This window comes from Rhinolophus sinicus, linkage group LG11, assembly GCF_036562045.2.
Source record: "Rhinolophus sinicus isolate RSC01 linkage group LG11, ASM3656204v1, whole genome shotgun sequence".
Lineage (NCBI taxonomy): Eukaryota > Metazoa > Chordata > Mammalia > Chiroptera > Rhinolophidae > Rhinolophus > Rhinolophus sinicus.
The window spans coordinates 2,856,420-2,879,404 of record NC_133760.1 but is presented as its reverse complement, the minus strand read 5'-3'; the positions used below and the strand labels follow the sequence as shown (position 1 = coordinate 2,879,404).

The 22,985-nt window shown below is 44.0% G+C and overlaps 1 non-coding gene across 1 annotated transcript; it reads right to left on the bottom strand.

Moving 5' to 3' along the window:
• Nucleotides 1-1,542: 1,542 nt before the first annotated feature.
• LOC141567755 (U6 spliceosomal RNA) lies at nt 1,543-1,648 on the bottom strand. The gene has a single exon (XR_012490584.1). It is a non-coding gene; the product is annotated as a U6 spliceosomal RNA (small nuclear RNA).
• Between the last annotated feature and the right edge of the window lie 21,337 nt (nt 1,649-22,985).

The window sequence follows — 22,985 nt, the reverse complement described above, 5'->3', positions numbered from 1 at the left end:
AGAGGAGACAAAAAGTCAGCTCCCCACTCAGACACACTTTGTCACAAACTATCATACCTCCCGTCTATTCTTCTAAGGTCTCATTCATCTTTTCTAAAAATCATTTCCTTTCTCTTAAGAGACTTACATCCCTTTTCCCCTTCTCCTGTTAAGATGGCATTGAAGCCTGAGTTCTAGGCTATTTCTTTGAGTTACTCATTTTTTTCCTGGGTCTCTCCCTTGTGCACATGAGATATACACGTTGTTAAGCTTCCATTTGTTTTTCTCTTGTTAATCTGTCTTTTCTTGCAGGGTCTCAGCCAAGAACTCAGAAGGATAAAGGGAAATTTCTTTTTCTCCCCTATAGTGTTTTTTCTCATGGAGATTAGAGTCTGCTTCCATTGGAGAATTTCACTGTGGGTCCACCCTGTGCCAGACACTGTTAGAGAAAAGAGAGAGAAACACAACACAGCCCCAAGATGACAGGTGGGGTGGGGCCAGTCTTAGTCAGGTAACCAGCATTTCATCAATGACTCACAGGCATTTAACTTTGTATTACAATGCATCCTTGTGCTCGCCTACATCTCGAATTTGGTGCTGATTACACAGGCACATGCATTTGTCAAAGCCCATTGTTTGTATGCTGATAACAAGTGTATTTTATTGTATGTCAGTTACATGTCCATACGGTGGTTTTTTAAAAATACATCCTTGGGCACCATTAAAAATGTATTATTCGGGTCTTTGTGGATTCCTAAAGAAACAAGGGTCAAAAAGAGCCACTGATGTCAGCAATATCTGTTCTTTCCCTTTACCCTCTGACTTGTGATGAGGGCCTGTGTGCCCTCCAGCTGGAAGCAAATTGACATTGCCCTGGAAACTGGGTTATCATGTAAGACAAATAGTAATATTATGATGTCAGGGGAGGTAAGGGCTTTGGGGCAAAGGAGAATGGAGTGAAAGGAAGGGGACTATGCTGGTTAGATCTGGTAGTCAGAACAAAGACCTGTATGATGGAGGAAACGCGTTATAGGGACATCTCAGGAAGGCCAGAGCAAAGGTCTTAGTATGTCAGTGGGTGGGTAGATGGATGGCAGGTGGGTGTTGGGCGTCTTCTCATTTGTACCCACAAGATATTAATTTACATGGGTCACTGAGTGATTACAGAGAGGTTAATGCCACTGAAAGGTTTTTATTACTTACATTCCCAAAAAGAGCGGGTAGCCATGCAGGCCCCATGGGGAAGCACCAGGGTGGTCAGGAGTCAGAAGACAGGAGTGAGAGAGTGTCTAGGGCAGATCCTTTCTTGAGGTTTCCATGGAAAAGGCAAGTCAGGGCAGGGTGGGCAGTTTGGGGCCGGCTAGTTTGAATAAGTCCGGTGGCTTTGGGCTACAGGTGTGCATTGTACTTGGCCCTGGGTGATTTGGGGCAGGCGAATAGAGAATTGGTGTGTGTCAGATGGTTGGGGCTATAGGCTCACAATGAGTTGGTTTGCATACGAAAGGCGTGCTTTTAGGCAAGTGAAAGGAGACTTGTGTTTATTTATTTTCTTTCTTTTTTTAAAAAAATATGGAACACTTCACAAATTTCATGTCATCCTTGCGCAGGAGCCGTGCTAATCTTCTCTGTACCATTCCAATTTTAGTATATGCGCTGCCGAAGCAAGCACTGAAAGGTGTACTTTTAGGCAAGTTGTTATTATCTTTAGGAATTAGCTGGGGAAGGCAATCTCTCCCAGGGTCTGTAAGCTCCACCCCTCCTCTCACTGAGAAATGTCAAAACATCAGAAACAAAATTAAAAAATATAAAAAATACAGCTGGGCGGATGGGACAATGGGCAAGCAGATGGATGGTTAAGTGGTTGGGTGGATGAATTCAAATGCTCACTATATAGATTTCCACCCCTAAAATGAGAAGAAAAATTTTCCAAGTATAAGTAGAAATGAGGTCTGTGACACCCCTCTCCTACCCACAGGGCACCTCCTTTGAGGCAGTTATTCATTGATTCATTCATTCATTCATTCAAAAACATATATTAAGTTCTTAATATATGCTGGACCACGATTATTAAATCACATGCAATCTTTAGGCAGATCATGGGACATTTGAGTCTCCTAGGTTCTCTGCCTCCCTCCTCAGTCTCCTTGGCTCCCCAAGGCTAGCTGTGGTTCCCATGGCAACAGCGGATCACAGTTCCAGGAGAACAGGCTCATTTATCAGACTTCCAGCCAAGATCCCGGGGGATTGAGATTTACCATAAACTCTGGAGGCTGCTGGCTGGACAGCAGTGGTTCATGTAAATCTTTTATGCACATTAAAATGCAAAGGGATGTTGCAAAATGATGCGGGCAGGGAGGAACGGCCAGGTTGCCTCTGCATACTTCTTTTTAGGAGCCACTAGTCTTCCACAAGTCCCAGTGGTATGAATGCTACCCGTTGTCATCATTTACTCATTGAGTTAGTCAACAAATACAGACTGAGTCCCATGTGCCAGGCACTCTCCTAGGCATAAGGAATGAGAAGGGAAGTAAAAGCAGGCACCCTCTCGACTCCCACAGGTATTAGGGAATCAGAAGAGGCATGTGTTCATTTACTCCTTTAACAAGTATTTGGTGGTCACGATTTAGTCTACAGCAGGTACCTTGAGGGGACCAGGAAAACTCAAGCCCTGAACTTTGAAGTAGTCCCCAACTTAGTGCCCACATGTCCACAACAGAAGCAAATGCAAATTCTACTGCACAGAAAGGCAACTTCAAAGAGTCTCCACAAATGATTGATGAGCCCGAGAAGACGTAAGCCGCCATGTTATGAGAGGGCCACCTAGCCGAAGATGACAGGGGCCTGTAGTTGCTGAGGGCCAGCAAAAAAGCAGGGACCTCAGTCCTGGAGCTGGAAAACTGAATTCTGCCAACACAAGCGTGACCTTGGAAAAGGACACAGAGATCCAGAAAGGGAAGCAGCCCTCAGACACCTTGACTGTAGCCTAGGGGACCATAAGTGTGATTTCCAGTAGCTCAGTTTGTGACGATTTGTTATGCAGCCATAGATAACAGCAACATCAACTGACTGAATGGATGAACAATTCCTTAAAAAGATGTTATTTTTGGTCCACAATTAGGGTCAACATTAGATAAACTAACTGAAACAATTTGCCCCAAATTGCACTTGACTTGAATCTCAGTGGTACGAAACCTGTTTTTAGAAGACGACATAGTAAGGAGGAGAGCACTCCTGGTTTTATTCCTTTTCTAAAGACTTTTACTCAAAGAAAATTAGCTGGAGAGACTGTGGCTTCAATGAGAACTTATTCCACAAACTCCACAGGCAAGTGGAGAAAACCTGCCTCCTGCGGAACACGGCCCTGGGCTGAGCACTGTGTGTGCATCACTTTAGTGAGTCCTTCTTTCTGAGGAAGGAAGGGCCACTATTTTATTGGGAACAAAGACCCATATTTTCAGTTATTCGTTTATTGCAAAGCAAACACACCATGTGAGTTCAGAGCCTGGAAAATTGTAGCCTCGGGGTCTCTCTCTGCTCCTTCCCAGCCCCCTCCTCTTCCTCATGTTAGCTGGTTTCCATGGCAACAGCCTAAGCCTGTTTCTGAAGCATGGGTACACACACCAAAAACACTGGTAAAGGCTCCTGAAGGGGAAATAGAGTGACTGATATCAAACCAACCAGGATGGGGAATAGAGAAGACTCTTAAGGTGACAGACATCTCAACAGTGGCTCACACACATTGTAGTAGAATATACATATTATAAAATTTACCATTTTAACCATTTTTAAGTGTACAGTTCTGTGGGATTAAGTATATTCCCACTGTTGTTCAACCATCACCACCATCCATCTCCAGGACTTTTTTATCTTCCCAAGTAGAAATTCCAACACTAAATCCCCATTTTCCCCTCCCCCAGCTGCTGGTGACCACCACTCTACTTTCTGTCTCCATAAATTTGACAACTCTATGGAACTCATAGAAGTAGAATTATACAATATTTGTCCTTTCGTGACTCTCTTATTTCATTTAGCTTAATGTCCTCAAGCTTCAACCATGCTGTAGCTTGTGTCATATGTCCTTCCCTTTGAAGGGTAAATAACATTCTATTGTATGGATATACAGTATTTTGCTCATCCATTCATTTGTCAATGCACACTTGGGTTGCTTCCATGTTTTGGCTGCTAGAAACATGGGTGCACAAATATCTCTTAGAGACTCTGCTTTCAAGTTTTTGGGGGCATATACAAGGTGTGATCAAACAATACAGTGAGTGTTTGAATGAAAAAAAATGATTACAGGGGCCCGCCAGGTGGCTCAGGCAGTTAGAGCTCCATGCTCCTAACTCCGAAGGCTGCCGGTTCAATTCCCACATGGGCCAGTGGGCTCTCAACCACAAGGTTGCCAGTTCGATTCCTCGACTCCTGCAAGGGATGGTGGGCTCCGCCCCCTGCAACTAAGATTGAACATAGCACCTTGAGCTGAGCTGCTGTTGAGCTCCCGGATGGCTCAGTTGGTTGGAGTGCGTCCTCTCAACCACAAGGTTGCCGGTTCGACTCCTGCAAGGGATGGTGGGCTGCGCCCCCTACAACTAGAAAAGGCAACTGGACCTGGAGCTGAGCTGCGCCCTCCACAACTAAGATGGAAAGGACAACGACTTGACTTGGAAAAGAGGCCTGGAAGTACACACTGTTCCCCAATAAAAGACCTGTTCCCCTTCCCCAATAAAATCTTAAAAAAAAAAAAAAAGATTACAGTAAAAGGCACATTACCAAATTCCCCTCAAAATACTCCCCCTTGCTTCAAACACACTTATCCCATCGTTCTTGCCACTTTCTGAAGCAGTACTGGAAGTCCTCTTTCATAAGTGTCTTTAGTTGCACTGTCGTGGCTGCCTTGATGTCCTGAATAATTTTGACTTTGGGAAGAGCCAGAAGTCGCATGATGCCAGATCCAGTGAATAAGATAGATGAGGACACACAATAATATTTTTATTTGACAGAAATTGCCGTATACCAGAAGCAATGTGTGACACAGAACGTTGTCATGCTGGAGGATGATTTACAACACACTTTAAAACACACCTTCTCTCAACCGTAGCTCACACCCGACTAACTGTACTGAACAAGTTGAAACTTGTCACACACTGTTGCTAAGGTTTGATGCACCGCTTCCCGTATTGAAGATCCCTGCTTTTTCTTGGATGGCACTCGGCAACAGCATTCACCGTATTTTGTGATCATGATGGAAAAGCACCTTGTCACACATCACTTCTGGTACAGCAATTTCTGTCAAATAAAAACATTGCAGTGTGTCCTCATCCACCTTATTCACTGGATCTGGCACCGTACGACTTCTGGCTCTTCCCCAAAGTCACAATGACCACGAAAGGTAAATGTTTTGAATTGATTCAGGACATCAGGCAGCCACAACAGCGCAACTAAAGACACTCACGAAAGAGGACTTCCAGAGCTGCTCAGAAAGTGGCAAGAACGATGGGGTAAGTGTGTTTGAAGCAAGGGGGAGTATTTTGAGGGGGATTAATGGGGGATTACTTTTACCGTAATAATTTTTTATTTATTTAAAGATTCACTGTATTGTTTGATCACACCTCGTACTATGAAGTGATATTGCTGAATCATGATATAATTCTATGTTTAGTGTTTTGAGGAAACTCCGTACTGTTTTTCATAGCAGCTGCACCACTTTTCATTCCCACCAGCAACCATGCATGTCTTTTATGCCTGTTGAAAGCGCTTCCTTTGGTGGCGTCTATGAAGATGGGCATGAAGACGGCTCTGGGGCTTCTGCTGACTCCGTGTCATCACAAGTTGTTGGCTGAGTAGTTGCTGCAGTGCCAGAGGCATAAACATCGCCTACCCCCTACCATCCAGTCATTCTTCAGTCCTTTAATCATTTGTTTACGCGTTCATTCCCTCCACACTATGTATTGAGTGTCTACAGTCTGATGGGCACTGGAAGTAAAATGAGGCCCCAAAAAACAGACCTAGCCAGTGCTTTCATGAGAATAAAACACAAGTAATAAGTCTTTTACCCCATAAGGACCTCCCCAGGGTCGGCTGTGAGCTGGGCACTGTGCTCAGGCCAGGGTTTGCTGGAGATCAAAACACACAGTATCTCTTGAGCAGATCCAGGGGTTGTGAGCTGGACGTTAACCACACAAACCATGTTGTACCAATAGCAAATGCTGAGTGGGCATCCACTTGGTGCCAAACACAATGCCAGGCCCTGTGGAGACAGGGGAACAGAAGAACAAAGCATCAGCCCTGGTTTTCATGGATCTTAACTTCAATAAGGTGGGAAACTCAAAATACAGAAACCAACCTATCAGGATGCACCTGGCTCCAAGAGGCAAGACATGCAGTTCAGTTTGGCTTAAACAACAAAAGAAAGGTATCAGGTGTATCTACTGAAAATGCCAGCAAGAGGTCAGGCTTCGTAGACATTCGCATCTATAGTCATTATTTATCAGGTTGGCAATAACCATGTTTTCTCATTTCTCCATTTGAAATTTTGACACCTTGGTGTCTTGCTGATGCTAAAGGAACTGGCCCTCCCAGGGTTAGTGCAGGCCTAGAGGTGTAAAGAAGGCACCTGTGGGTGTGGCCGTTTCATGTCAACCAACCCATGCAGAACCCACAGCCCACCACCTCCTCTGTTGGGCTGTCACATGGGCCACACTCTACCTGCTCACCACGCCCAGGACAAACAGAGACAGCCGCTATCTTCAGAGCCCACAGAAATGATTCAAATCCACCAATTGTACGCTTGCTCACTCTGCCTCACCATTCCTTCCCATGGAAACCACAGTCAAGGCTCATGTCCACATTTTCCCCTCCCCCTCTGCCTCCTGACAGACCCCGGAGCTTCCCCTGATGGCCCTGTGTGGCATGCGGTGTCCTCTCCTCTTGGTAACTGTAACAACCTATCTTTCCAATAATATTTGTCTTCTGATCTGTTGGCCCTGCCATTCCTGAATAACAATAAAACCTATACAACACGTCCTCAGGTAATGTTGTTTCAGTTATAATGCTGATGAGGTGTCAAGGAACTTAACTCTTGTTTATGTCAATTAGCTTATGACAAAATCGGTTTCATTATAGGTTGTTTTGCTTAAAGCTCTAGGACTATCAACAACATTAAGTGAGGACTACTGTACTTTAAAACAGGGTTCACTTCTGTTTTCTTCCTACGACGCAGGGGAAAGCCTGCTACTTGGTCTTAACCCTCTCTTTCCTGTAGCACCCTATTCCTGCCTTCTCCCCAGCTTTGTCTGCTCAGGACTCAGTCCTTTAAAAGGGACCTTGCGGTTCAGAGAGGGAGAGATGTCTGGGCACAGCTCCCAGGCTTGTCTTGTGTGATGTGGTTGTTCTTCCCTTACTGGAATTGCCTCTTTTCTATCTGTAGAGTTGGTTAGACTTGGTGTTCCTTCCTCCTAAAACATCTCTGCCCATCCAGATCCTTTTCAGTGTGGTCCTGGTCTCAAGGAAGACAACCAGCGTCCAGTCCCCAGCTCTGTTCTGCAGCACCTCAGCCTGCACTGTCCCTGCTCCTCACTCCCCACAGCCAGTCAGATTCCTCATCCCGAAGGTCCAGCTCCACCAATAACTCTGCCATCATAGAACTTCTGCCTGGGTTTCTTCCTTGAAACGCTGCAGCTGCTTTTTAAAAGGACTTGTTTCTTGTCCCAGGAAAACCTGACCCCTCCCTCACTGAACTCTCCAACGGAGCGCTATTTTCCTTAGAACGTAAACCCCACTCCTTTGCATGGCAGGTCATCAGTGGTAGTTCTAGAATTTCTTGTTAGGAGAGGCTTGGAGTGGCAGTTTTGTTGGAAGGGGAGTCCTGGGGAATGTGTGCTAAAGCTTGGCATTAAAAATACAGTCTCCTAGCTGTATGGAACCACGGCGGGTACCGGTGGGTTCAGTTTGACAAGGGTGCGTTAAGTACCCATTATATCCTAAGCCTGTGAACTGTACTTGAGCTGAAGCATCCTCATATGCTGTAAAAGTATTAAAAAGTGTAAAAAGGGGCGGCCAGATGGCTCAGTTGGTTAGAGCGCGAGCTCTTAACAAGGTTGCCGGTTCAATTCGCACATGGGATGGTGGGCTGTGCCCCCTGCAACTAAAGGTTGAAAATGGCAACTGGACTTGGAGCTGAGCTGTGCCCTCCACAACTAGATTGAAGGACAACGACTTGGAGCTGATGGGCCCTGGAGAAGCACACTGTTCCCCAAGATTCCCCAATTTAAAAAAAAAGTGTAAAAAAAAAAAAAATCCAACCTAAATAGATGCCTAGTATTTATACTAGCTAGGTCATGCTTCAAATTTTGTATCCTCAGAACACTAACCACTCTGTGCTCGATTCCTAGGGCTGCCATATGAATTGTCACAAACTGAATGGTTTAAAGCAACAGAAATATATTCTTTCACGGTTCTGGAGTCTTAAACTCTACTATATGGATGGACTTGGTATCCTAAACATGCACTGATGAGGAAACCAACCTTTTATGACCAACAGAACTTCATGTCCCACATTTGGAAAGAACCCCAATGAAAAACACATCCTGTTTCACACCCTTGCACCTCCCTTATCACTCCTTTTATGATCTTTAATGTCACCCTCATGTTTGGTTTCATGAAAAAAGAAATAGTATGACTTCTCTTGTTTCCCTATGGACTGTTGGCCTCTTTTCAAGTGTACATTTTCAGTTTACACTTTCTAAGTTTGTGGATTTGTGAATTGAAAGCCCTCTGGCCTGTAAATAGCACAGCCGTTCTGGGACCTGGCTGTGTGTGTGTGTGTCTGTGTGCGCATGTGTGTTGGTGTATTTGTGTATTTGTGAGGGGATCTGTGAGCACTCAGACATAGAAGAAAACCTTTCATTCTGTTGTGTTAAGGGGCGGGGTGGTGTAGGGCTTCCAGTCTCCTCCTTCCTTCCTGCACAGAATAGCTTATAAACAGCAAAGTCTTATATTTAAGATTTGAGTCTGTGGCCTCCTCTGCAAACACTCTCAGAGTGTGCTCAGCAAATTCCCATTGAACAGAATCCCCAATATACGTCCCGTATGTAACTGCAAAGCCTTTTTATTTTAATTAATTTTTTTTAACTTTTATTTATTTTAAGTGTGTTTTTCCAGGACCCATCAGCTCCAAGTCAAGTAGTTGTTTCAATCTAGTTGTGGAGGGCGCAGCTCACAGTGGGCCATGCGGGGACTGAACAGGAAACACTGATGTTACGAGCATCGCACTCTAACCAACTGAGCTAACCTGCTGCCCCCTGCAAAGCCTTTTTTTATTTAAAATTTTTTCCATTACAGTTAACATCCGATATTGTATTAGTTTCAGGTGTACAGTATAGTGGTTAGACATTTACATACCTTAGGAAGTGATCACCTAGGTAAGTCTAGTACTCACCTGACACCATCCACAGCTATTACAATAGTATTGGCTATATTCCCTGTGCTGTATTTTACATCCCCATAACTGTTTGTAACTGGCAATTTGTACTTCTTAATTTCCTTCCCCTTTTTCACCCTGTACCAACACCACTCCCATTTGGCAACCATCAGTTTATTCTCTGTATCTATGAATCTCTTTCTGTTTTGTTTGTTCATTTATTTTGTTTTTTAGATTCCACACCTAAGTGAAATTATATGGTATTTGTTTTTCTTTGTCTGACTTATCTCCTTAGCATAGTGCCCTCTAGTTCCAGCCATGTTGTCGCAAATGGTAAGATGTCATTCTTTTTTATGGCAGAGTAATATTTCATTGCTTATATGTACCACCTCTTCTTTACCCAATTGTCTATTTATGGACACTTATGTTGCTTCTGTATCTTGGCTATTGTAAAGAACACTGCAGTGAACATAGAAGTGCATATATCTTTTCAAATTAGTGTTTTGGATTTTTTTGGATATGGGGTCTTTAGAAGAATTTAAATGTTGCAGTTTGTAACCTGATGCTACCTGTGCATGTGCTGAGCCTTTGTTCTCTCAATAGTTGTCTAATACTCATCCCTTGTTTCTTTGTTCCTTTTTTCCCATTCTCTCTTCACCCAACACTAGCCAGGTTGTCACCACATCACTCCAAGAAGCTGCTTTTGTCAGCGTGCCAGTGACCTTTACCTTTCTCAATTCGATGGCTACTCCTGCGTCCTCCTGTTACCAGACTTTGAACTGCTCTGTTACCTTCAGGGATGCTAAACTCCCTCTGGCCTTTGTCTAACTTCACCAGCTGCTCCTCGGTGCTCACCTCTAAGTGAGGAAGTGTCCCGTCCTGTGCGACAAGGGTTGTGGGGAGCGAGGAGGGCGGCACAAGGTTAAGAAAGACAGTAGACAAGAATAGAGTGCAAGCGGGGCCAAGGGACTGCAGCCTCAAGGACTGAGCCCCAAATAGGGCCTGCATAGCTTTTATTAGTTAGGTGAGGAAGTAAAGGAGATAAAGCTTGTCAATCTCAAGATCTGTGAATGCCATATATTACAATAGGAAACTGATTCAAACCAGTCACCCTTGCCTGCAGGCAGCAGAACCATAAGTCCCAGGATAAGTACTTCCCTAAGGGACAAAACCTTTATGCATATGAATAGATGGAGAGCACATCACTGAATCACTTGCCCTGCAGGCTGTGGGAAGGAATGAAGTCACAGAGGCAGAGGCTCTCCTTAGCCCGCGGATCGTGGGGGGCTGTGCCCACCTCTATCAACCCCGTGGATTCTCCTGTTGGTCCCCACGCGTGGCTCAGCCTGGCTTAGGTTGCCCCCACCGTAGGGAGTCGTAACCGTCATTGGCTGGCCAGCCGTATTTTGGGGCCAAACAGGGAGACATAAGGTGCAGGCACAAAGGTGAAGCAAAGTCCCTGAAAAGCTCCGTCTCACAGATTCTCCTTTCTTTAGGGGCAGGTACGAGGAGACAAATGGGTAGGCTGCTGCGTGGCAACAAGGAAGGACTGCAGCACTAGGTCCATATCCACTGTTTCCATCTGCATTAGTTAGCTACTGCCATATAACAAGTGACCCCAAAACATGGAGACCTAAAACAACAAACATTTGTTATATCACCCGGTTCCTGTGGGAATCAGGAGGAGTTTAGCTGAGTGGTTCTGGCTGAGAGTCTCTCAGAAAGTGCTGTTAAGATGTTGACTGAGGCTGCTGTCATCTGAAGGCTTGACTGGGGCTGGACGGTTCCCTGCCAGCAAGTGGCTCACTCATACTCTTGGTAAGCTATGTTGCTGTCGGCAGGAGACTTCAGTTCCTCACCAGAGAGCTGTTTGAGTGCCCATGTGACATGATGACTGGGTTCCCCAGCTTGAGTGAGCCAAAGGAGAGCATGAATGAAGCCATGATGCCTTCTATGACCCAGCCTTGGAGACCACGCATTGGCATTTCTATAATCTCCTACTGGCTAAACCCCATTCATCGTGGGAGGGGAGGGAGTACACAGGAGCGTGAATACCAAAAGGCCAGCTCAGAAGCGGGCTTCCACAGCATATCTAGTCTCTCCAGAGTTGTCCTCATCAACAGCCACATTTACAAACCCATCCTTAAGCTAATCCATATCTCCAACCCTGATTTGCCATCTGAACTTTTACCTCCTTGACATCTCCCCATAAATGCCAAATTGATATCTTAAGCCAATGTGTCCAAATACAAATCTTCATCCCCACAATAAATCTGCTCACCCCAAAGTCTTCCCAACCCCTATAAATGACACCACCATACACCCAAGAGCCCAAACTCAAAATGTAGAAGTCATTCTTCATTCTTCTCATTCTGTCACACAACATATCCAAGTCACCATAAAGCCTACGTCAGCTCAACCTTCAAGACGTAACAGGATTCAATCAGTGTGTGTCCATCTTGGTCCAGGTGCCACCATTTCTACCTAGATAACTGTGACATCCTGATGACTGGGGTCATTCCAATCCCACAGGTAATCTATCCTCCATGGAGCAAGCCCCAGACCTTCTGCAAACAAATCAGGTCAGCCACCCTCTCCCCACCCACCTCCCACCTAATTTAACTTTTTTCACGCTTTGTTGTTGTTGTTGTTGTTTTTGTTTTTAAACCACAATACTCATAGAATGAAAGGAAAGCTTCTCACCATTGGCCAACGAGGTCAGTGGTATCCTGGCCCCTGTATTCTCCTTTCATTGTGTAGTCCTCGTTCCTTGTGCACCAACTCTTGCCACCTTGGCTTCCCTGTTGTCTCTCAAAGCTTTCTGTGCCCCAGGACCTAGATTTTTGTTCTTCCTCTAATAAGAATTTCTTTTCCCCACAATTCCCATGGCTGGTTCTTTCTCAATATTCATATCTCAGCTCAAAGGTCACATTCTCAAAGACAGAGCTGGGACTAGGGTGAAGTGAGCTTAAGGAGGCACCAAAAACCTCAGTCATCAAGACAAATAACATTCTAATGTGATATTTAAAAAAAAATTAAAATGGATGCAAAGGAAGGAAAAAATATTAAAAACTTAAATAAGTCCAGTGTGTGCTGAGCCATATTGAAGCCTGAGACAAAGAAGGTGAGCCCCAATATATGTGTTTGTGTATAATTTTTAATGGTTCATTTTCTCCAGAATGTTTTTCCAGGAAAAAAATTGAACAGTTGAAAAGTATGTCTATTAAAACTCACATTCTCTTATTATAAATTTTCAGTTATACAAATAAACCACCCAGAATTTATTAAAATTTTACTTTCCTGGCTTTAATGGAGGCAAACTCATCCATAATATTTTCAAAATCTATCTCTGGAAAAAAATTAACCTTTAAAACAATACACAAAAGCATGGATAAACATTATGCATTTTTCCTTTTGCCTCAGGCTCCAATATGGCACAGCACAGGACTGTCAGATTCTGTCTTTCTTCAAAATGTTAACATTTTGTTCATCATGGATTTTTTTTTTGCATTAATGTTTTTTTCCAAATTTGCATTAAAATATTATTTATCTTGATGAATGAGCATTTTACACTGTTATTTATTGAGTTTGCTGTGTGACCACCATTCCTTTATTTACTCCTCCCCTCAACCTTGAGAGTCGGGTCCTCTTTTTTTTCAAATGAGGAAAGTGTGACCACTGCCTTCTTGCAGCTCAGAGGTCACTGGGGGAGAGAGAAAGAGATCAAAGAGATAATCTCACAAAACTAAATTTCCAGAAGAACAAATATTTGCTCAGTGACTTCTCTGGGATGTGGGACCACTGGAGCAGGGGCTGGGCTGTGCACAGGACAGGGAGCATGGATGAGCATGATAGCTGAGGAGGGAGGCCGAAATGGACATATTTTGCATATTTTCATGAGATGAAGAGTCCTTGTATTTTTAGAATCAGCAGTTTCAAATTTGGGTGAGGTCAATGGTTGTTGATACACCATCGTCATTATCATTACAATTACTATTGTTTTAAATAACTAACATTTTAATAAATGCTTATTATGTCTGAAAGGTGGGTGATGTTATCTTCCTATTTTACAGATGAGGTCCCTGAGGCAGACAGGAGAAGCCTGGCAAACAGTAAATGTTCAATTACTATTAACAATACTAACAGCAGGAATCATTTTAATAGCTAAATTATAAATCCCAAAGTTTGTTCCATCTACAAGGCCTTTCTTGATCCACCTCCCCCCCCCCGCCCCCCTTGGCCCCCCCCCCCGCCCGCCACCACCACCACCACCACCTTTTCTTCCTTATCCCTCTTAATAGCTCTTTAGCCCCTTGGGTCTCCTTATCCTTCCTTGGATGTATTCAGTGTGTTTCTACCGCAGGACCTTTGTACGTGCTATACCCACTCCTTGGAATGTTGTTTTCCCATGACTTGCTCCCGACCTGCATTCATCTCTCTCCTCAGTTATCGCAACCTGAGAGAAGCTTTCTCTGGCCACGCCATCCCTTTCACCCCAGTCACTTATTTATTTATTTATTTATTTATTTATTTATTTATTTATTTATTTTATTGGGGAAGGGGAACAGGACTTTATTGGGGAACAGTGTGTACTTCCAGGACTTTTTTTTTCCAAGTCAAGTTGTTGTCCTTTCAATTTTAGTTGTAGAGGGCGCAGCTTAGCTCCAGGTCCAGTTGCCGTTGCTAGTTGCAGGGGGTGCAGCCCCCCATCCCTTGCGGGAGTCGAGGAATTGAACTGGCAACCTTGTGGTTGAGAGCCCGGAGTTAGGAGCATGGAGCTCCAACCGCCTGAGCCACTGGGCCGGCCCCCCCTCTTATTATTATCATAGCACACAAATTGTATTTTGTTTACAGTCTGTCTCCTCCCTTAGAATCTAAGTGCCAAGAGTATTTTTAGGACAGGTTTGTACACGTCATTGTATCCCAGGGTTTCTCAACCTTGTCACTCTGATGTTAGGGGTTGGATAATTCTTTGCTGTATGTGTATATGTGTGTGAGGGGGGAGGAGGTCACTGTCCTGGACATTGTAGGATGTTCGGCAGCATCTGAGGCCTGTATGCACTAGAAGCTAACGGCACCCACCTTCTTTAGTTGTGACAACCAAAAATATTTCCAATTGCCCCCTTGGGGAGCAAAACTGTCCCCCATTGCACACCACTGCTATATCCGCGTGTTCTAGAAGAGGATCTGCCATTACTTTTGGAGTCAAATTAATAGTTTATGAATAAATGAGTGAATGATCAAATTAAAGAATCCTTGCCTCACTGTGCTTGTGGGAGTCTTGCAATGTCTAACAGAGCAGGGCTGATTAAGTGACATTCCACAAACATCCAAGGTTGCAATTTCATTTGCAGGAAGGAACATGCCTGGGTCTCGTGGTAGACGTTCTGCAGGCCCAAGCTCTCCCCACACCCGTTAATTTTGATGTCCCCAAGACCTCTCACTTGGTGTGCACAACAAAGACTGCTCAGCCTGTCACCATGGAAACTACAGGTGGCGGGAGAGGGAGGGTGACTGCAAATTGGGGGTGGGGAGCTCAGGCGTAGAAACGTCCAGGCTATAGCAGTAAATGTGTGTGGGTTCAAAAATGTCCTAACACACATGCCACCCAGTATGAGTTTGTGGAGAGGACAAAATACCCTGTCCACACACACCCCGCCAGCAGTTCTCAAGGGTTCCACTTTCTCCACGTCCTCCCTGTACTTGTTATTTTCTGTTTAGTTTTGTTTTTTTATAGTAACCATCCTAATGGGTGTGAGGTGGCAACTCATTGTTTTCATGCGCCCAGATTTATGTATCTTTTCTTTTATGGTCATGTGTTTTTGTGACTTGTTAATGAAGCCCTCCCTATCTGTGAGGACAAGGACATATACACAGAGCCTGTACTGAGCTGAGGAAAGGACCCCTCGAGCGTGCTCTGTGCCCAGAGAGAAACTGTTCTTCAGCAGGTCCTGGTTCCAGGCTTCATGGAGGACGCTGAGCCAGAATTAAAGTGAAAAGACAGTTCAGATGGGAGAGAAGTTTCTCCTGGAATCTTGTGGCCCTTTGGACAAACTCTACGAGTGTTAACAATCAGCCCGAGTGCCCGATAAATCAGCCTACCTAGGAATTTCCTGATTAATGAACTAAATGCCAGACTCTCTCCACATTGCTTTCTAACTCAGGGAGGGAATGGCTTTCTGGGAAACAGTAAAATGCAGCCGTACTCTGGACACATTCGTTACCAACCCATCAACTACTTAAGACGACTTGTCTGTTCTGTAGATTACATCCAGTTGCAAGTGAGTTTCTACTTTCCTGGGGTTCAAATCTTGACTCTTACACTGTAAAGTTCTATTGACTTTATTGGGGGTCTCATGGGGACAGAACATATTTATAGCCCACTTCCAGAAGTCTGTACTACATAGAATTAAAGTAAAAAATCAATGAGAATAATTATAACCAAGATACATACCGTGCTTCCCTCAAAAATAAGACCTAGCTGGATAATCAGCTCTAATGCGTCTTTTGGAGCAAAAATTAATATAAGATCCAGTCTTATATTATATTATATTATATTATATTATATTATATTAGACACAGTCTTATATTATAGTAAAATAAGACCAGGTCTTATATTAATTTTTGCTCCAAAACCAAAAGACGCATTAGAGCTGATTGTCTGGATAGGTCTTATTTTCGGGGAAACAGGGTATGTATAATTCCTGAGATATAATAAGTGAGAAAAATCTTTATGATGTTGTAACCCTTCTTGTGTATGTATTTGTAAATTCACACACACCTATTGAAAAATAATGATTTTTCCTCCTTTTTCTTCCTTTCTCTCTCTCTCCCTCTTCTTCTCTTTCTACTTTTTGTTATCCTTTTCCTTTCACTATTGCTATATGTAAGGACTCCCCCTTCTTTTTTTCCAATATATTTTTAAAATTTACTTTTCAATTATAGTTGACATTCAATAATATATTAGTTTCAGGTGTACAGCATAGTGATTAGACATTTATATACCTTATGAAATGATCCCTTCTGATTAGTCTAGTCCCCACTTGACACCACACATAGTTATTACAATATTATTGACTATATTCCCTACGCCGTACTTTACATCCTGGCTACTATTTTGTAAGTGCCAATTTGTACTTTTTAATCCCTTCCACTTTGTCATCCAGCCCCCAATCCCTCCCTTCTGGAGACCATCAGTTTGCTCTCTGTATCTATGAGTCTGTTTCTGTCTCGTTTGTTCATTTATTTTTAAAATCCAGCGCTTTTCACCTCTACGTTGCCCAGTGATGACTTCCCCTCTTACCTTCTGTTAGTTCATGCAGCTCAGGGCCTGCTGGGTCCCTACAATGTCCCAACAAGCCCCCACCTCCAGGCTGTTGCGGGTTCCAGTGTCTCGTGTCTGTTGCATTAACACCCCCTGGTCTGTCATCTGGACCGTGTGAGCCCTCGGTCCCTATTTGTCCAATGATTAAGTGCATGTGTCAGATGCACCATGTCTTGCACAGTAGGGTCTCAGGGCAGAGACTGCTGTTTTTGTCTCACTGTGGATGGAAAAGGGGCTACATGTGAAACCTGACAAGCTCAGGAGACTGAAGATAACCACATAGGATGGCGTGAACATAAAAATTCCTAACTAAGGTGGACCATGGCAGAAAGTTACATCCTTGGCCTGTAGCTTCCTTGACAAAGGTCAGTCTTTACCTTAAGTGAGCCTGACCGTTGTCTTTTTGCATTTAAGATAACATTCCCTTTGGAATGTCAGAGTAATCCCTTTTTCCTGACCCCTCAGGGGCACAACCCGCCACACCAAAGCAGGAAACTACAAAATCTCTCATTGTTATCTTGCTCCCCAAATACCATCTCATATGCTGCAAAATGCTATTAACCATCCTGTACCCACCAATGGAAAAGAAATGAGTGTCTCTCCACTCTGCTTTTTATCCAATCCCAGAGATTTCCCCGCTTTGCTTTCTCCCACCCCCTTAATCTACAACCAATGGATTTCATGTAACTTCCTTCCTTGGATTCTAATGTATAAAATAAGTTACAAAATGGCAATTTTCCGAAGCATTTTCTCAATCCGTTGAGACTTTGCTTCCCGGCAATTGTTGTCAGTTTGGCTCAAATAAACTCCTGTAAGCTTTCTCTTAGGCTGGATGTTTTTTTGTCGATGTCACCATTGTGTCCCTGGCTTCAGGAAAAGTGTCAGCACCGTGGAGATTGATCAATACGCTACGAGTGTTGTTGAAAAGCTCAGACCAAAAAGCCTGGTTCCTGCAGGAGGTTTGGGAGTTTTTATAAGGCCTGCAGAGACCCAAAGAGATGGTTCCGTTTTCTTCTGCGGTGACCTCCATGGAATGATGCACATGACTGTGCACAAAAGACGGGCCTGACCCAGAGACAAAGAGGGAGAGGCGCAGGTGGGAACCCTTCAGCCCTCTCCTCCCCCCACCCAGACTTGGTCTTTGTCCGGGGCCCTCACTCCCTCCTAATCTGTTTTCTCTCAAGAGCTATGCCTGATGTGCAAGGCACCAGCAGGCTCAGGACGTTGCCATGGGAACCATGGCCAGCTCTTGGAAGGAGAGGGGAGGGAACCAGAAAGCACAGGTCTAAAGAGACCGGAAATTTCCAGTTCTGAAGTTAGAGTGTGCTGGGATCGAAATACCTAGCTAGCGTAAAGCAGGTGGGTCCTGAGAGACTGTTGAAGTGAGGAATGGCTGTGCACGCCTCCTCCCTTTGCTGCTGTATGTTTCAGGGAGAACCACACACATGCGATCCACCTCGCTAGGTGAATCCTGTTCATTGAACCCAAAATCCTGCCAGCTGAAAACGGTGGACAACAAGAAGCGAGAACTAACTTCAGACAATTGTGAACATTGAACAAGTAGCTTAGAGAGACGGGGTGGGGAGTCTCACCTTAACTTATCTCTCTGCAACTCATGCCCATTCTCTTTCTTGCTTTAAACTGCTCATTATGTTCCATTGTAGGAACAGAGCTCAATTAATTAATTTGCCCCTTCTCTGGTTGGTGGGTATTTAGGTCGTGTCCCATTTTTCCCCCTCATTATCACAAGCAACACCCGAGGTCTGCAGTGCTCAGAGCAGTGCCCGGTACATACTTTCTACTCAATAAATACTTGTCAAATGAATGAATGTCCCAGTGAACATTCTTGAACTTGTCTCCTTGCCCCATGTGTGAGGGTTTCTTCCCGGGCCCAAATCTCAAACTGGATTTTCTTTTTTTTTTTTTTTTTTAAAGATTTTATTGGGGAAGGCGAACAGGACTTCATTGGGGAACAGTGTGTACTTCCAGGACTTTTTTTTTTTTTTCCAAGTCAAGTTGTTGTCCTTTCAGTCTTAGTCGTGGAGGGTGCAGCTCAGCTCCAGGTCCAGTTGCCGTTGCTAGTTGCAGGGGGCGCAGCCCACCATCCCTTGCGGGAGTCGAACCGGCAACCTTGTGGTTGAGAGGATGCACTCCAAACAACTGAGCCATCCGGGAGCTCAACAGCAGCTCAGCTCAAGGTGCCATGTTCAATCTTAGTTGCAGAGGGCGCTGCCCACTATCCCTTGCGGGACTCGAGGAACTGAACTGACAACCTTGTGGTTAAGAGCCCACTGGCCTGTGTGGGAATCGAACCCGCAGCCTTTGGAGTTAGGAACATAGAGCTCTAACTGTCTGAGCCACCGGGCCGGCCCCGAAACTCGATTTTCTGAGTGATATGATAATTAACACACATTGTGGCCAGCTTTTTTACATATTGTCAAATTGCCCTCCAAAATGACCTTATATATTCTGTCTTCTTCTCTCACTGAGATGGATCCTCTATGAGCATAGACATACTCTCTGCTTTTCATCTCTACTGTGTCCTTAGTCGCTGATGGAGTGTCTGTCAGGGAGTGGGAATTCAACAGACATTTATAGAAGGTGAATAAATGGACAGTCAAAGGGTTGTATTTGCTCAAATATGGATAATGACGCATATACAGGTTTCTAGTCCAGTTCTTGTTTATTTAACATGAAATGGTAAGATTAACTAGTCTTCAAAACAGTTTCTTTATCAAGCAAGGAATTTACGTGTTTGTTCTGTAAAATCCTGCAGCACTGTCACACCTCAGGGCTCCCAAGCACACATTCTATGCATTTTCCAATTGACCGCTCCCCAGCCAGACTGCCTTGACCCTTGTGGGTGTGTGTACTTCTGTGAACATATGAGGGGGCAGACTCCCAGAGGTGGATTTACTGGGTCAAAGGGCATACACATATTAAAGTGTAATGCCCATTGTGAAAAGAACTTGCTGGAAAGATTATAGCAACTCATACAGGCATCCATTTTCCACACAGTTGCCAAATCTGATCGTCTATATTTTCATCTTTGTCCATCCAACAATGGGAAAAATGACTTGCCAGTTTGGGTCTTCCATCCCCCCCCCTTTTTTTTTTAAAGATTTTATTGGGGAAGGAGAACAGGACTTTATTTGGGGAAGGGGAACAGGACTTTATTTGGGGAAGGGGAACAGGACTTTATTTGGGGAACAGTGTGTACTTCCAGGACTTTTCTTTTCCCCCAAGTCAAGTTGTCTTTTCAATCTTAGTTGTGGAGGGCACAGCTCAGCTCAAGGTGCCGTGTTCAATCTTAGTTGCAGGGGGCACTGCCCACCATCCCTTGCGGGACTCGAGGAATTGAACTGGCAACCTTGTGGTTGAGAGCCCACTGGCCCATGTGGGAATTGAACCGGCAGCCTTCGGAGTTAGGAGCATGGAGCTCTAACCGCCTGAGCCGCCTGAGCCGCCTGAGCCGCCTGAGCCGCCTGAGCCGCCTGAGCCACCGGGCCACCCCATCCCCCCTTTTTTAATACAAAGAGTTTGGAATGTCATTTTGTATTTTTGGAACATTTCCATTTTCTCTTTTAAAGCCTTTCTGTCCATATATGTATTTTGAAGTTCATTTTCCTTCCATGTTTTTAATGTATATCTTGTAAACGCAATGGGCATATAGAAGATATTGTGGGGTATAATAAATAATTAATACTTTTCCTCCCATCTTCTAAATTCTTCTAGCTGGGCTAATAATCAAATTAACATAGACAGATTAACAGGAGAAATTCAAATTCCGATACATTGGTATGTGGAATTCACAAAAACATGAAAATTCCAAAGACAGCAAGGCAACATCCGGCATATAAGACATTTTAGACAAAGGAGAACAGAGGGAGTATGGGATATTAGATTTCAGAAGTGAGAATGGGTAGTTTACAGGTAGTTGAAGAAGAGTGGAACACACTTGGCAGGAAATTACTTGCTGGGCAACTCAGAAACAATGGGACTTAGGGGTTGTCTAGCTAACAGGCGCCTGCCTGAGCCCTCTTATTTACCATACTTAATTCAAATGAGGCTGAGGCAGCATTCTAAGATTTCCTTCCAGAAGCAAGTTTCTGTCTGAATCTCTAGGGCTGGAGAATGGGGGAGGGCCAAAGGTTCTTTCTGAGGCTTGTTTCTTATTAAATAGCTTAACATCAACATCCCCAAAAGGCAACTTCAGTGTGGCAATTTTTTGGTTATCATTCCTTTGATTCTCGTTGGGTCACAAGTAGTTTTACCCATTTTGTCACTTTACTCTGGCTTACTTTTTTTTTCCCCTACTATACTTACTTTTTCAGCTCTTGTGGAGTCAGATTAATTCATCTCTTTCTTTTTATGGTTGTAAATTGTAGAGTTGTGTTTACCGAGCTCTTCTCCACCCAAATTATGAAGCTATTTACCCAAGTGTTATGGTGGAGAGCAGGTAATTGAAGACCATCAGCATTCTCCCTGCCCTATGTTTTACTTCTCTTCCTACTCTGATAAATTTTAGGGTTTTCAACAACCAACCAACTGCCCCTTTGTTAAGACAGAGGATTGTAATGATGGCACTAAATTTTCTGTTTTTGAGATTTGGATCTCTGGTATAATTCAAATTAATAACTGCAATTTAGCTTGGGACTTTTTGAAAGCTTTCTTTTCTTTCTTTGCCCCTTAGTGATTCTGCTCCTATATATTTACTATACATACCAGTTTCAATGTTCCTATTTACTTAGGCCCTGTGCTGCCCCTGTGACTAGGGAGAGGTTTTGCATCCGTATGGGATCCACTCTCCTGGCTCTAATTTAAATCTACGTAATATATGCAAAGGTTGCAATAATCAGCTTCACCGAATCTTCCCCCACTCCCAACTAAAGGAACATATAAAACTTGAGACCAAACAAAGACTTGACACAGCAGTTTCCAGCAGACTCTGCTCAGCCGACCCTCCTCTTACTTTATTAATAAATATTCCTTCTATATTTCTATCTGACTCATGGATTCTTGCACGGCCCGCGAGCGAGGAGACACAACACCCTTCATCTTTCTTTCTGTACCCACTATGCCCACCATGACCCTTGTCATGCAGTGTTCCTTCCATAACGTCTGATTGAACCTTAAAAAAATCTTGTTTAAAGAAACAAATATCTCTTCCATCTCAACTCTCAGAGCAAAGAGTGTGCCTCTTCGGTGTGTGTGAGTGTGTGTGTGTGTGTGTGTGTGTGTGTGTGTGTGTGATCAGGTCCCAGTAAAGTCAATCCATATTTGTTGAATGAATAAATAAGTAAATGAACAATTAGAAGAAACCATGATACTGATGTCACTGGTACTTAAAAGTCGTCTGTGATTTCTAACTAGGTCCAGGGAGGCCCTCACAGGCAATTTCGTGACCTTTTGAAAAGCTCCCACGTAAGGATGTGTTTTGAGGGGCAAAACTGCAGGTTTGAGCCTTCCCCATCCCCCACCCGCCCTTTCCTTCAAGAGCAATTACCTGTTCGGAAGAAGCAAGCAGTCTCGCGGCTGTTGCCATGGAAACTGCTGCTTGAGCAAGGAAGGAGGGGGCTGGGGACGGCTCTACCGAGGCTGGAATTTTCCAGGCTCTGATAGAGTGTGGGGGTGGGGGTGGGGAGCTAATCATGCTAGGCGTGCACACCTTAGGTGCATAATAAGAGCTTGTGGAAAGAACAAATGCTTGTGCTCCTCTTGCCCACACCCTTGTCTACTGATGTCTGGGGATATTTTTCTCCTCTCTGTGGGAAATCTGCGTGTTCACATTCATTTGCAGTTCACATTCGTTTGCAGCACTCAATCTAATTAACTCCTTGTAAATTAGATTGTGATAGGAATGCAGAAAAACTAACACTAAGCTAGAAACTCACAGGGAAAGAAGACACTGGTACAGCTGTAGCTACACACATGACAGGGACCGGGGGCTGGCTGGCTTTGGGGTGGGGATTCTGCCACTTGCTCTCATGAGATCTGTCTACATGGATACACATAACTCTTATTCTTTTTTTAAAAAAGTTGTTTTTCAGTGACAGTTGACATACAATATTATATTAGTTTCAGGTATAAAACATAGTGACATTTACGTACCTTGTAATCATCCCAATAAGTGTAGTACCCACCTGGTACCCACATATAACAACATATTCTTTCATCTGCCACATTATAGTGTAAGGGTGGAATTCGGTAAATCAACAACACTTAGTTTGCAGTTTGACTCCCCGCATAGCTCGCTCTCCAGCC